Source organism: Chlorocebus sabaeus, chromosome 1, assembly GCF_047675955.1.
Source record: "Chlorocebus sabaeus isolate Y175 chromosome 1, mChlSab1.0.hap1, whole genome shotgun sequence".
NCBI lineage: Eukaryota > Metazoa > Chordata > Mammalia > Primates > Cercopithecidae > Chlorocebus > Chlorocebus sabaeus.
This window is the reverse complement of record NC_132904.1, coordinates 28,918,353-28,932,808: the sequence shown is the minus strand read 5'-3', so window position 1 is coordinate 28,932,808 and position 14,456 is coordinate 28,918,353. Positions and strand designations below refer to the sequence as shown.

General features: G+C 42.1%; 1 long non-coding RNA gene across 1 annotated transcript; it reads right to left on the bottom strand.

Annotated features, from left to right (window-relative positions):
- Nucleotides 1-1,526: 1,526 nt before the first annotated feature.
- LOC140711987 (uncharacterized) lies at nt 1,527-14,435 on the bottom strand. The gene is made up of 3 exons (XR_012093337.1): nt 13,917-14,435; nt 5,262-5,361; nt 1,527-4,158 (listed from the first exon to the last, which is right to left on the bottom strand). It is a non-coding gene; the product is annotated as an uncharacterized lncRNA (long non-coding RNA).
- Nucleotides 14,436-14,456: the final 21 nt, after the last annotated feature.

The following is a 14,456-nucleotide window of genomic DNA, read 5'->3' as shown; positions in this document are numbered from 1 at the left end:
TTCATTTTAAGACTGGTTGACTGCCTAGGTCGCTCAATAATTATTGGGATTTGCCTAAATCTGAGTATTTAAAACCTAGCTCTGGCACCTTCTAACAAAACACATAACCTCTCTAAGCCTCAGGTTTCTTTTTGTACCAAATGGTAACATTTATCCTGACTTCTTAGGTTATTGTGTGGATTAAATATGTTCCAGTTTATGAAGTGTTTAACACCAAGCCTGTCAAATGGTAGCTATTATCACAGGTGTGACACTTTAGAAATTATCAACAAATGAATAATTCCAGCCTTTGCTCTTTCCCGTGTGTCTTGAAGATCCTGATTTTGCTTCATCTTATTGTTCTTCCTTCTCTCTCCTTTGAAGGAGAAGCTTGCCATGCTTTGGGGCTTTGTGAATTAGAATTAGGAGGAATGAGAAGAAGAAGGACAGGGAGACACACTGACCATTGACAGACCACCCAAAACCCAGTGGCTAACAACAAACGTTATTCTGCTGCACATGGGTCTGCTGTTGGCTACAGTTAGACTGACTGTGGCTGGGCTGGGCTCAGCTGGGTGGTTCTGCATCAGGCTACAGGCTGACTGGACTGGATCCAAGCTGTGAATGGGTTCACGTCTGCCCCATGTATGCATGGTTTGGAACACATATGAATACAGCAGAAAATACCCAGGGCATATTCTCATGGTAGATTACCAGAGCATAAGAGGTCAAAACAAAACCCACAAGCAAATTTAAGATCTCTGGATTGTTAGATCTGCTAATATTCCTTTGGCCAAAGCAAGTCAGATGGCTTAGCCCAACATCAGTGGGCTGGAAAGTCTCCTCTTCCCACAGTGGGAGGGGGAGAGGAAGTGAATATTTACTGAACAAAAGATCACAACAAATGTTTCCAGAAATTTGCAGGAAGAGGCTACATACAGTGCAGTGTAAGAAAACTGAGAAAAGTGATTATGAAATATGTTGGGTATGTGTAAGATTTTATAAATCAGGTTCCTCTTAATTTCTGGAAGACTTCAGTTAAGAATTTCATGTAAGTTATATTTTGCCCGTTTAGACTGGAATTTATTAGAGACAACTTCCCCTCAGGACTGATCTTATGGTGTAATGGCTTCGATAGGGTTACATAATGGAAACCATATTATCTTTTCGATTGCCACAACCCTACACAGTTCTTCCTCTTTGGGTATTTTAGATCTTTCAAACATATCCTAATGGTTCTCTTTTTTTTTCTTCCCAGAGGAGAAAAAGTATGGGTGTCAGCTTCCTGATTGTGATTTACCAACTAGAGGCACAGTCTCCGCAGGAAATATGTCAGCTGTCTCATTGCTATCTTATTTAAAGTAGGACAGACACCAAGCTTGAGAAAACTTGGACAGGAGGACTCAGTGGTAGAAAATGCAAGCAACCAAGTCAGTCTCAGTCATGACTCACAAGCTCCAAATTCACTTATGGAATCATCTGGTGAAATCAAATTGATAGTGAGAACAGGGCGCAGCAATGATCAGAAGGAGCCCAAAGAGCTCTAATGTCATTTTCGCAGCCTTTATTCTTGGTGTCTCCCTGAAGACCATTTACTTGGAACCTAGACAGGAGACTAAAGTCTGTGATCTCTGGGTTTGCTTAGCTCTGTAGACAGCTGGTACATCACATACAAAATATTACCCCACGCTCTCATAGTGTGATGAGTTGTTAATAAATCCATTCCAAATTCTTGGTTCTCATTCCTCTGAATGTAGATAGACTGGCTGAATATGGATGTATCAGCTCTGCTTATCACTCTAAATGTCATCTGTCTTTAACTTTATCCAAAACAGTTTTATTTTGCTTCAGAGAAAGCAGCGTTTTCAACTTGTTGAAAATCCAAGCCAAGAAGAATCATAGAATGAAGAATTATGCTAAATATTTGGTCCTCAGCCTTTCTGGAGCTGTGGCATGAAGCATCCGTGGCCTCAATATGTGTTGGGTTTTCCTTGGAATAATGAATAACACGTGTGCTTTTAAAAAAATGCATGTACATTTGACAGTTTGGGGATAGGGAACTGTCCATAATTCTGTCTCCTCAAGTCATTACAAGACATTTTCCTGTCTTTCCATATTTCCACAGAGAGAGTGTGAGTGTATAAAAAATTTCCTAATATTGTTTCTGTCTCGCTCTCACCCCATCCCCAAATAGTTGCTTTTTTTGGTTTGCTCTCTTTCTGAAGTCCCAGTATAGGTGATATTTTAACACGGTTTAAAGCCTAGATTAAGGATTTGGACAACACAGTTTGAATTTTCAGCCATTTCTTAACTCTGCAACTTTTAATAAGGTAAAGATGATTCTTCTGAAAATGAGAAAAATAATAGGTGCTGCCTTGGCCTCCCAAAGTGCTGGGATCACAGTTCTAATGATGGACAACAGAGTAGGGTTGAAGTAGGAGGTGGGACTCAATGCCAGAGGCAGGGCTCGGACACCAGACCATACAGGGAACCAGCTAAAACAGGGCCGGGGTGGGAGCAGTTTTCCAATCAGACACACCCACCAGTGTGCCATGTCAGTTTACCATTACCATGGAAACACCCAGGAGTTATTGCCCCTTTCTGTGGTAATGACCTGATGACTCAAAAGCTACTACTCCTTCCCTAGAAATTTCTGCATAAATAGCCCCTTAATCTGCATGTTATTATGTGGGTGAGTATAAATGTGACTGCAAAACTGCTCTGAGTTGCTACTCTTTGCCTACAGGGCAGCCCTGTTCTGCAGGAGCAGTCACGGAGCAGTACCACCACCAGCGCTGTAACACTGCTGCCTCAATAAAGCTCTTCTCCTACCCCTGGCTTGCCCTTGAATTCTTTCATGGGCAAAACCAAGAACCCTCGAGGGCTAAGCCCCACTCTGGGGCTTGCCTGCCCTGCATCAGGGTGACTCTAGTTAACAACGATATATTTCAAGGTAGCTAGAAGAGAGGACTTGAACTGTTCCCAGCACATAGAAATGATAGATACTCAAGATGATACATAAGCCAATAACCCTGACTTCATCATTATACATTCCATGCATGTAACAAAATATCACATGTACCCCATACATATGTAAAATATTATGTATCAGTGTAAAAAAGTAGCATGCATGCTCCTCCCACCAAAGAATTGAGCAAATGAATAAATGAATGAATGGTAGTTATTTGCTATTTTCTAGTAGTTGTAATCAGAAATGATATTCAAAAGACAGGGCATCAACTAGCTGCATGAAGCTTTAATCCTAAATGGTCACTGCATCAGGGAGCTCCAGGGGTAGCTGGGGTGATATGGGAGGCACCCAGGGGGATCAGCCCCCAACTGGTCCAGAGGTGTTTTATTATTCGACAGTTGACTGTCTGTATTGGCGTTCTCTGTCTGAATGTCAGCCCTGCTTGTCAACACTGGCAATAGGTCTTCCACACTCTTTCCCAATCCCTTTTTGACCCCAAACACCAGCATTGGCAGGATGACTGAGTGGGATGAAGGTTCTAGTCAGTGACCAGAGAACTTTTTACCTCCTCAGTGCAAAGCCAACTGGCCCGTATCAGTATTGGCTTCAACTTTGTCTTCTTTGGCCCTGCACTGTGAGATTTGAGCCACTGGCTTATGCAGCCAGCTTCCAGTATTACCACTGCCTGATCTTCTACCTTGGAAATTTTCATTTTAACTACTCCGTATTTTTGCTATGATCAGGCTTATGATGATAAGGCAGTGGGTTGGCACACTTCTTCAGATGGACTAGCTAGGGCACATGTCCTCCTTCCAATTCTCTCTTAAATTGAATCACTCCTCTGGCTTGGCCAGGATACCAGCTTTGCCAACGTGACTTTATTATGTATATCCTGGTACACATTCCCTTTTGTGTATGTAGCTCTGTTTCCTGGCATCATTATTTTTGGTAGGATTGGGGTTGATTTCTGGCTACGTGTTATTTTTCCAGCTAAAATATTTTGTTCCTGCACTTCGACATTCCATGAAGCTTTGTGAAAACACTCGTCCTGCTTCGGAAGGTTGTTTGTAGAGGGTTATATTGCCCTAAACTTTTCCTTCCAGGCCATGGTGCGATCCACAGGACTGAGACGAGCTGCAGCTCTGCTGCTCATTCACTGCAGGACTTGGGGCTTAAAACCTGATTTCTGTGAGCCTTTGTTATCACAACTGTAAAGTGGAGATAAGGAGAGAACAAAAGAGATAATGTGAATCGAAGTACAAAGCAATAGAATGTAGTCATTCATTCTACCGCACATCAGCCATAGTTCCCGACCATAGGGAGCTATGGATTGATGGGGGAAATAACACATTAATAGTCAATTAAGATACAGACTCAGACGTCCTACAAACAGGGATAAATGCAAGGTGTTATAAAAGCACATGGGAACAGGGCTGAACTCAGTCTTGAGGGGTTAGAAAAAGCATAGAAAGAGTAGGAATTATTAATAGTAATGATAGTTAAAAGTAGTGGGGTGCTTACAATTCACAATTGCAAAAATATGGAACCAGCCCAAATGCCCATCAATCGATGAGTGGATAAGGAAATTGTGGTATATGTATACCATGGAATACTGCTCAGCCATAAAAAGGAAAGAAATAATAGCATTTGCAGCAACCTGGATGGAATTGAGACATTATTCTAAGTGAGGTAGCTCAGGAATGAAAAACCAAACATTGTGTGTTCTCACTCATAAGTGGGAGCTAAACTATGACGATGCAAAGGCATAAGAATGATAGAAAGGACTTTGGGGACTCAGGGGAAAGGGTGGGAGGGGGATGAGGGATAAAAGACTACAAACTGGGAACAGTGTATACTGCTCAGGTGATGGGTGCACGAATATCTCCGAAATTACCACTAAATAACATTCATGTAACCAAAGACCACCTGTTTCCCCAAAATCTATGGAAATAAAAAATAAATGAATAAAAAAATAGTGGGATGCTTACTGTGTGTCAAGTAGTATGTCGAGCATGATCTCATTTAGCTCTCACAAAGTGTGCCACAAAGTGTGGCATGGTCAGATGTTAATTTAAGTTGAATTCCAGAACCCCTGCTTTTAACCACTAGACAAATCTGTTCATGCCATGCCCCTGCTTAAAACTGACCATTTGTGGCCAGGCGTGGTGGCTCACACCTATAATCCCAGCACTTTGGGAGGCCAAGGCTAGGGGATCACCAGAGGTCAGGAGTTCGAGACCAGTCTGGCCAACATGGTGAAATCACATCTCTATTAAAAATACAAAAATTAGCCGGGCATGGTGGCACATACCTGTAATCCCAGTTACTCAGGAGGCTGGGGCAGAAGAATCACTTGAACCCAGGAGGCAGAGGTTGCAGTGAGCTGAGATCACATGCCATTGCACTCCAGCCTGGACGACAAGAGCAAAAACTCCATTTCAAAAAAAAAAAAAAGACAACAGAAAAAAACTCTGGGCAATTTCCATTGCTCATAGGATAATGACTAAACTCTTTTACATCCCTAAAAGTTTCCTGCCCAACCCTCTGGTCTTATTCTTCATCCTTTTCTCTGCCCCCCATCCCATGGTCATCAGCCTCAGCAGCAGATCATAAACGATATACTCAGCTAAGGAGTCTGAGCTTGTCCTATCACCAAATTTAAGCAGATTGAACAGGAGCAAGACAAGACCTGAAAACGCCAGTGAGGAGGCGGTTGAAGTAACCCAGGCACAGGTACATGGGGGTGTGAACTAAGGGACAGAAAGAGGGAGGGAGAGGGAGAGGGGTGAACTGGATTTAAGACACATTAGCTTATGGAATCTACAAATCTTGGTGACTGATGATACAGGGGAGTCCAGCAGAGCGAGGACTCTAGGCTTATAACCACATTTCTAGATGTGGTTAGATGACAAGGTCTTAGATGACAAGGTAGAGGGCAATTTTTAAGGAGCTGCTATCAATGCCTAACAAAAGCAAACAACACCCACGATCTGCATTTTTATTACATGTATGTTGCAAGGCCCTGAAAGCTGTACGATAATTTCCCTTCCCTGTCCCTTTTGTTCACTCCCTTCCACACTGAGTGTGGGAATTCACTGAAAGCTCAGCGAAACCCATCACCTCTGCCACACCCCCGCCCCCTGCCCAAGTTGAACTACAAACCCACACATCAGTCCCAGGTTAGCAATCTCACAGTGCCTGAAACTAAGCATTTAAACATTAAAATCAATCAAGCCCAAAGAACCTAACTTGAAGAGGTGTTTAAAAGATGTAGGCTGAGGTACACCGAGAAAAACAACTTAAATTATTAAAGTGGAGTTTTCACCATGCAGGAAAAATGTTCCAATAATGTCAGATTAAAAATGTAAATCTATTTACCTTCCAGACGGTTTTTACGAGAGCTCTTATTAAAATCAGCTGCCTATCTCTTTGTCTGTGAAACACAGTTTGTTACTTAGGGAAGGTAGTCAGACCCAGGCATGCTGGAATCATTTTCTCACATTTGTCACTGACTGAATAGCTCCTGTGACTTCTGGTTTGTCAGTTAATTACTCTATAAACTTTCCCACTGAAAACGGAGGTCTTATTTTGTGTTGTTTTTTCTTTCTTTCTTTCTTTTTTTGTTTGTTTTTTGAGATGGAGTCTCGCTCTGTTGCCCAGGTAGGAATGCAGTGGTGTGATCTCGGCTCACTGCAACCTCTGCCTCCTGGGTTCAAGTGATTCTCATGCCTCAGCCATCCAAATGGCTGGGATTACAGGTGTGCGCCACCATGCCCAGCTAATTTTTGTATTTTTAGTAGAGATGGGGGTTTCATCATGTTGGCCAGGCAGGTCTCGAATGCCTGACCTCAAGTGATTCACCTGTCTTGGCCTCCCAAAGTGCTGGGATTACAGGGATGAGCCACTGCACCCAGCCTCAGTGTTGTGTTTTTTCTGAATCCAAGTGACAAATGTTCATGTTGTCGAAAGCAGATTTTTTCCAATTTATCTCCTTCCTCTTGACCCTGTAGTGCATTTGTAATTCCGAAATTATGACATTAATATCACTTCCGTATCAATGAACTGTGTGTCTAGGTTACATGGTTAAAAGAGCTTTGAGGCAGAATTAGTCAGATGGAGAAATCATGAGGAAAAAAAAAGGCCTTCATAAGTCAGTGATGGACAAGAAGACTTATTTTCAACTATGATACAAGAAACTCCAAAGGGTCATGTTTTCATTCATGAAATAAAATATTATCTATATCAGTTCTGTTTAATAGAAATATGTTGTGAGCCCCTATGGAAGCCACAAATGAAATTTAAAATTGTCTAGGAGCCACATAATAAAAGCACAAAGAATTCTGTAATAATTTTAATATTGTTTTAGTTAATTCTATATATTCCAATACATATTTCAATGATCAATGTAAATCCTACTGAGATCTTTTACATTCTTTTTTGTATTAAGTGTTTGAAATTCAGTTTGCATTCTATAGTTAAGAGCATATCACAGTTGAGGATAGCCACATCTCAAATGCTCAATGTCAGGAGTAGCTCATGACTACAGTACTACATTCTGCAGATCTATGCAGTTCAATGGCAGCTTTCCCCATCAAATTGATAGACCAAGAATAGGTTTATACATTTAATAAATCTACCTTTTATTCCAAATGAGAACGAAAATGAAATGTGACTATGGGAAAACCTGGCCAAAATTTCTCTTGCTACCCCGCAGGTTAAATTTCTTTTTCCTATCATTGTTCCTTGGTTTCAGGTCTAGTCACGTATGAGAAATCATCCTTTTAAGGGGGTCAACAACTTCATTCAAGGGACAATAAAACTAAGGCATTAAAATAAATAACCAACTGCACATTTTAAAAAATGAGGGGTAAAAATGTCAGTTTCAGATGGTGCACAATTTTTATTAATATATGTCAGCAGCTCTCTTTTCTGCAAGCTTGTGACTATATTAAACATGAATTACAAGAACTCTGTTGGTTCCCAGCAGTATTTTTCTGTAGATTAGTATGACAACTTAAAAATATATACATACGTTTGGCAGCTCTGGGATGACTTTAATTTCTAGCTGAAAGAACTCTCACACTCAGCATGTTTTGGGGGTGGGTGGAGGCTACACCAATTAGATGCATCCTGAAAACTTTTCTAGTTTTCAGTTTTCTAGTTTGTAATTGTATTACAAAATAAATCAAGTTGTGTTTGATGTGCTGAACATGTTGAGCTTTCTAGCTCAAACCCAGTGAACACATTATCTTTGAAGCTGCAAATGCATTTTGTGTTTTATACATTGGGGATTATTTTGCTGTAGTAGGCAGCATGGTTTGGCATGGTATTGTGGGAACCTTTTAGAATCAATAGGATCTGCTTCAAATCTCAGTTATTCACTGGATTATTCAGGGGAAGTCTTTAATTCTCTGAGCCTCAGATTCCCCATCTGTGTAAAAGAGATAATAATGTCTATTTCAAATACTATTGTAAAAATTAAATGTGGTCATAAATATACAATGCCAGAAGCAGGCACTTGATTAATGACAGTCCTCTGTTTCTGTCTTTCTCAGGGTAACTGGTGAGATTCAATGATGTTAAGTATTCACAGACCTGATGTTTGCTGTAAGGCTTTGTATTAGTTGTCTTTTGCTAAGTAATAAATTAGCTCAAAACTTAGTGGTTTGAAACAACAAACATATATAATCTTGCAGTTTTTCTGGGTTGGGAATCTGGGCACAGCTTAGCTGGGTGCCTTTGCCTTAAGGTCTGTCATGAGGTTTTAGTAAAGCTGTCAGCCGGGGCTGTAATTTCATCTGAAGGCATGACTGGGGAAGATCTGCTTCCAAGCCCACTTCTGCGGTTGTTGGTAGGATTTAGTTCTTTGTGAACTCTTGGGTTGAGGACCTTAATTCCTCACTGGCTGTGGACTGAAGGCCTTTACAGTTCTTTGTCACATGAGCTTTTCCACAGGCAGTTCACAACATGGCAGCTAGCGAGAGAGAGAGACCAACGATAGGAGCCAGAGTCTTCTTGCAACCTAATCTTGGAAGAGACCGTCCCCCTGCTTTTGCCATATTCTGTTTGCTAGAATTGAGTCACTAGGTCCAGCAACACTCAAGGGAAGGGAATTCCACAAGGGTGTGAATATCTGGAGATGGGGATCATTAGGGGCTGTCTCAGAGGTTGCTGACAGCAGGCTTTTCTCCCCGTTTTTTCTTTTCCAAATCAATTTCAGGCAGTACAGCAGGCTTTTTCTGCAGTTTTAGCCTTCATGTTTCCTGGCCTTACTCCTCCCTCACACATAGGTTCTAAGGCTGTAACACAAATAAGAGCTGAAAACACAGGAGTTATATAATAAGGAACTCTGCTAAATGCTTCACATAGCCCTTATGACATCATACACCCTTATATTATATGCCCTTACATTATATACTCTTATGACACTACATGATGTGGTCATTTATTAATTTAATACTCATCTACATCTCAATATACTGTGAGCTCCCCGAGGATAGGGAATTGGTTTTGTTCACTGCAGAAATCCAGAGCCTACAACAGTAATAACTGTTTGTCAAATAAATAAAGGAAGGAGAAAGAGTCCTTTTGCTTCACACAACAAACCTAGGAGGTGGGTACAGTTCTTATGCTCATTTAACAGGAAATTGAGACTCAGAGATACACTGAGTTTCTCAGCCTTACATAGCTAGGAAGTAGTGGAACCTAGGACCCCAGGTGTATCAAGCCCCCTCAAAGCCCATTCTCTTAGTTACCTGAGTCTGTGGCCTCCTGCTTTTATGTTGGGGGTAGAAAGTGTGTGTGTGTGTGTGTGAGAGAGAGTGTGTGTGTAAGTGTGTATGTGTGAGAGAGTGTGTATGTGTGATGTATCTGGGAGGGACTTAGCGATCTTCTTACACCAGGCAGCTTCTCAGTAGGCAGTTTCCACCACCCACTATAATCTGGAGTAGAGTAAGCCTTCCTTGGCTGAATCCTCAAGTGAATTTCTATTTTCTTCACATATTGGAGAGAAGAATGAAAATCGGATGAAGGGAAGGGAGAGCAGAGAGCAAGAAATATGGAACCACAGAAACCATGAGTCACAGAAGTGACTGGGGGAGTTGAACGTCTCCTACTGTCTCTGCCTGATTTTTATGAAGTGAATCAAACTAAGGCAGACTTGGTGTCAGTAAACTTTTTATAGGTAAGGTTTGGTCCTTCTAGTGTCTCTGCTCCTTTTATCTTCTTGTCAGTTGCCACAAGTTCCTACTCTTATTCAAGTTTAAATATATTTTTTTGAAAGTTTGAAAGGTCTGTGTCTTAGGCGCTTTGTGAGAGAGGTAAGACACTGACAATTAAAAAAAAAACTATGCACCATGGAATACTATGCAGCCATAAAAAACGATGAGTCTGTGTCCTTTGTAGGGACATGGATGCAGCTGGAAACCATCATTCTTAGCAAACTATCACAAGAACAGAAAACCAAGCACCGCATGTTCTCACTCATAGGTGGGAACTGAACAATGAGATCACTTGGACTTGGGAAGGGGAACATCACACACAGGGGCCTATCATGGGGAGGGGGGAGGGGGGAGGGATTGCACTGGGAGTTATACCTGATGTAAATGATGAGTTGATGGGTGCTGACGAGTTGATGGGTGCAGCACACCAACATGGCACAAGTATACATATGTAACAAACCTGCACACTATGTACATGTACCCTAGAACTTAAAGTATTAAAAAAAAAAAACTATGATAACAAAACTAACATATATTGAGTGCTTACTATGTACTAGGCAAGATTCTAAGTGTTTCCCATGTACTAACTTATTTAAAAGATCCTATAGAACCATTAAGTCAACCCTATGAATGACCTTAAAGGTAGATATACTAGTTATCTATTACTGCATGTGAATTATCCTGAAAGTTAGTGGCTTAGAACAGGAATGAACATTTATTATTTCTGCCAGTTTCTGTGTATCAGGAATCTGGGAGTGTCTGGGGGTTCTATTCCAGCTCACTGAAAGGTCAATCATGTTAGCCAAGGGTACAGTCATTCAAAGACTTTACTGGGGCTGGAGGATCTGCTCCCAAGATGGCTCACTCCAAGGCTGGCAAGACAGCAGGAAGCTCAGTTTCTTCTCATGTAGACATATCCACAGGGGTGCTTGAGTGTCCTTACAACATGGTGGCTGGCTTCCCCCAAGCCAAGTGATCAAAAGAACAAAGGAGAAACTGCTATGTCCTTTTTGACTCAGTCTTGGAGTTATCTGCTGTCACCTCCACAATAGCCATTGGTCACATATGGCAGCCCCATTCAGTGTGGAAGGACACTGCACAAAGGCATGGATACTAGAAGGTTAGAAGCTTTGAGAGCCATCTCAGAAGCTGGCTTCCACAACAGTTGCCTTGTAGTATGTACCAGAACTACACAAAAGCTAATGCTTCTTGAGCAATTACTATGTGCAAGGTACCATACCAGAGACTTTATATATATTATTCTTTTAAATCCTGGACAGCAACTCTAAGATCCAGGTGATACTGTAATCCTCATTTTACAGATAAGGAAACTAGGACTCAGAGAGGCTAATAACTTGCACAAGGTCATAGAGCTAGTTTGTGGCAAGTGAAATGAGCATAGGAGCACATCTCAGACATACCACAAGTTCAGTTTGTGCTATTTTCACCTGTAATGTTGCAGGGGCCGCTGTGGGGAGTAAATGAGAAAATGTTTGCAAACTACAGAGCATTGTACGGAGGCCCACAGAGAGAAGACATTCTTTCTTCCCTCCTTCAGCAATGTGAAACCGTGTCAGAAGCACACATGCAAGGTCAGAGTGTCTCTTGGTAAATAAGAAACATAAACCACTTTGTTTTTGATTTTTATTAAACCAATCTTAAAAAAGATTGATTGGATCCATAGGATGTAAACAATTAGCACTGAAACCTCTCACATTTCCTGTAAACTGAATTTTCTTTTTTTTTTTTTTTTTTGAGATGGAGTCTGGCTTTGTTGCCCAGGCTGGAGTGCAGTGGCGTGATCTCGGCTCACTGCAAGCTCCGCCTCCCAGGTTCACGCCATTCTCCTGCTTCAGCCTCCAAGTAGCTGGGACTACAGGCGTGTACCACCACGCCCGGCTAATTTTTTGTAATTTTAGTAGAGGTGGGGTTTCACCGTGTTAGCCAGGATGGTCTCGATCTCCCAACCTCGTGATCCACCTGCCTCGGCCTCCCAAAGTGCTGGGATTACAGGCGTGAGCCACCGTGCCCGGCCGGAAACGGAATGTTTTGTGCTTGGAATTCTAAAGAACTGGGAAAAAGGAGAGTAATAAAGTATAAAGAATGGTTTCATCTCCTGCCCAGCTTATATGGTGAGGAAGAGGTTGGCAGTGATTTAGTATAATTGCAAAAACAACAGTTGGCCCGGGCACGGTGGCTTACACCTGCAATCCCAGCACTTTGGGAGGCTGAGGCGGGCAGATCACGAGGTCAGGAGATGGAGACCAGCCTGGCCAACATGGTGAAACCCCCGTTTCTATGAAAAATACACAAATTAGCTGGGCACGGCAGCAGGCACTTGTAGTCCCAGCTACTCAGGAGGCTGAGGCAGGAGAATCCCTTGAACTCGGGAGGCAGAGAGGTTGCAGTGAGCTGAAATGTGCCACTGCACTCCAGCCTGGGAAACAGAGTTAGACTTTGTCTCATAAATAAATAAATAAATAAATAAATAAAAACAACAGTTGACCTTAAATAAGGTTTTACATTAGTCCAAATGATTTCAAAGACATTAACACATTTAAAAGTGTGTGTGCCTGTGTGCATGTGAGAGAGAGAGAAAGAGAGAGAGAGAGAGTCAGAGTGAAACTTGCAAAGTAAAGAAGTCGATGTGCCCAAAGAAACCTAAGGAAACAAGAACTATAGCACTCGGTCAGTCGCATTATCTTTCCATATCCCTAATGTTTGGAGGCAAAAGAGCAGCTGTAGGAGAAATTATTTGCTTATTCATCCCCTCGGATATTGTTATCAAAGGCAGGGGGTCTCTTCCCAACAAGCTTCCTGGAACAATGCACATACTCACATGCACAGGAGATTTTGCATAAAATTTTAAGGGCTTTAAAATTCCTTAAAGCCCATGGGACAATGTCCTTAATATTCATCAATCCCAGGATAAAAGCCCTGAATGCCAAATCATTTAGATAATTGATTTATGTTTTCCATATGTACTACGAACTACGGAACTTGTTAAACTTTCTTCCCTTACATCACATTTTCTCATTACCTCGAACTATCGTTGGTATTTTAAAATTATGACCTGATCCATTTGAGCCTTTATGTTTCCAGACTACAGGAGGCAATTAAAAAGTAAAGTAATGGAATCTTAACACCCTTCAGTGTCTCCAGGGCATCCCAAAATCTGATGCAGGCATCCGTTTTATAACTGCCCCTGTACCCATACCTTCCCCTTTCCTTCAGCCAGGTGCAGTTTGTGGAAAGTAAACTTAGCCCTTTCGAGGGCTGGATTTTAGGGATGCAGTTCTATTGTTTTGACAAATGTATACAGTTGTGTAACTACCAGTATAATCAAGATTAGAACAGTGGCACTGCCCCCAAAAGCTTTAATATGTTGATCCATTTTATCAGTTGATGGACACTTGAGTTGTTTCCAGTTTTTGGCAATTATTTGCATTAGTCTTTTGCTTTTTTTGGGTGGGGGGTCGGACAGAGTGGAGCACAAAAGTGTCATCCCCTTCTTCCACCATCTAAGTCTTTTGGGGCTTTTCACCAGTGCCCTCTAGAAGCAACTGCATTGGTGCAGCTATATTTTTTGCATTTGAGTATCTGCCTTTCATGACCTTTTTTCTTTTTTTAATTTTACTTTTTCCAAATTGGGTCCCAAACGTTCAACAGGTCAAGGTGGACACTATGCAGACAAAATAACTCGTGTGGTCCACCCTGTGTGCATGGAAGGTGTCAGCTGCTCTTACCTGTGGCTCCAGGATCATCAGCCTTGGAATCAGCCATGATGGTAAAAATGCAGAATCTCAGGCTCCACGCCAGATCTACTGAATCAGTCAGTATTTTCACAAGATCGTCAAGTGTGCCGGATGCATATTAAAGTTTGAGAAGCACTGGTATTCCACACTCGCTACTAAAAATATACTACAATTTTCTCATAAGATTTGGCCCTTTAAGTTTTTCTCTCTCGGTAGTAAACTCACTTTGTAGTTTGAGTAAAGAACTCAAGTTTTGGGCTGGGCGCTGCATCTCGCTGGGTGTGGAAGCAAAGGCAGAAATGAGAGGGACAAAAGGAGGCAGAGAACAGAGTCCAGGCTGTTAGAAGACCCTCGCGGCCAGACCCGGGAGGCGACGAGAGACCGAAAGGGTGAACCCTCCGCCCCGCTCGGCGGGCCCTCAGAGTCAGGACAGCCAGGGTAGGATGCGGGCGGCCACGCGCAGCTCAGGCGCTTGCAAAACTTAGCGGAGCCGGGCCGGGGCCGGGGCTGGGGCCGGGCCCTGGGCGGGCT